The following is a 951-nucleotide window of genomic DNA, read 5'->3' on the forward strand; positions in this document are numbered from 1 at the left end:
GTGATTTCATTAGATTCCTAAGCTGTATCCAAAGGAACAGGCAGCTAATTGGATATTAGGTGTTCATTAGTTGTTCAGAAAAGCTATATTGGTAGAAAACAGCTGAATCTAAGGAACAGCAGGAGATGTTGGTTTGACAGGGATTCACACAATATATCACAACATCAAGTTCTAAATTCTGCAGCAGTCCTGAGCCCAGCAGCTGCTGGTATCCAGCATTTCTGTGGAAGATGCAATTTATCAAATATGTGTGAGCTCAGGGGGAGAAGAAAAGACATAGTAAACATCAAGCAGTATCTTTATTCATCCAAAATTGGAATGTTGTTCCCATTAGATGGTTACTGCTGGTACCTATTTCTGCCACAGTTTTCCCTGTGGTAAAGTTCACTGTTCTCTCAGAGAGTGTTTCATTGATCTGAATGGGAATATTTGGGGGGGAAATTTGAGCAGAGCGACAACAGTGCCATTTGTGAGTTCACTTTCTGAAGTTGGAGGTGTGAAGTGGCAGCCTCTAAATTTGTGCATTCAAATCATCCTGGAAGAGTTATTATTTCTATTTCCATAACAGCTTTCAGCCAAGGATTTCAAATCACCCACTAGCCACAGATGAATTAAACTTCCACCTGGCCGGTACAGAAATACTATTATCCATCGTTTTATAAAATTGAGGTTTTGATGCAGTGCACAGCAAGGAAACAGAACCCACGCTTTCCAGCTCCCTGTCCTCTGCTTCGTTCCCAAGATGGCCCTTCTGGGGAGCAGGTTCAAAATCAGGCATTTTGGGCAAGATCCCAGGCTCACCGAAAACAAGGGCCAGACATCTGCTGGCTCCTGTGGGGTCAGGCTTGCACCCTGTAGCTCAGTTCAGAGGCTTGAAAACTTGTCAGCTGATAAGTTATTATATTTACTGCATTTTTTACAATGGAGCTCCTAATAAAGAGACTTTCCTCT

The sequence above is a fragment of the Cariama cristata genome, unplaced genomic scaffold (genome assembly GCF_000690535.1).
Source record: "Cariama cristata isolate BGI_N322 unplaced genomic scaffold, ASM69053v1 scaffold38861, whole genome shotgun sequence".
In the NCBI taxonomy this organism is placed as follows: Eukaryota; Metazoa; Chordata; class Aves; order Cariamiformes; family Cariamidae; genus Cariama; species Cariama cristata.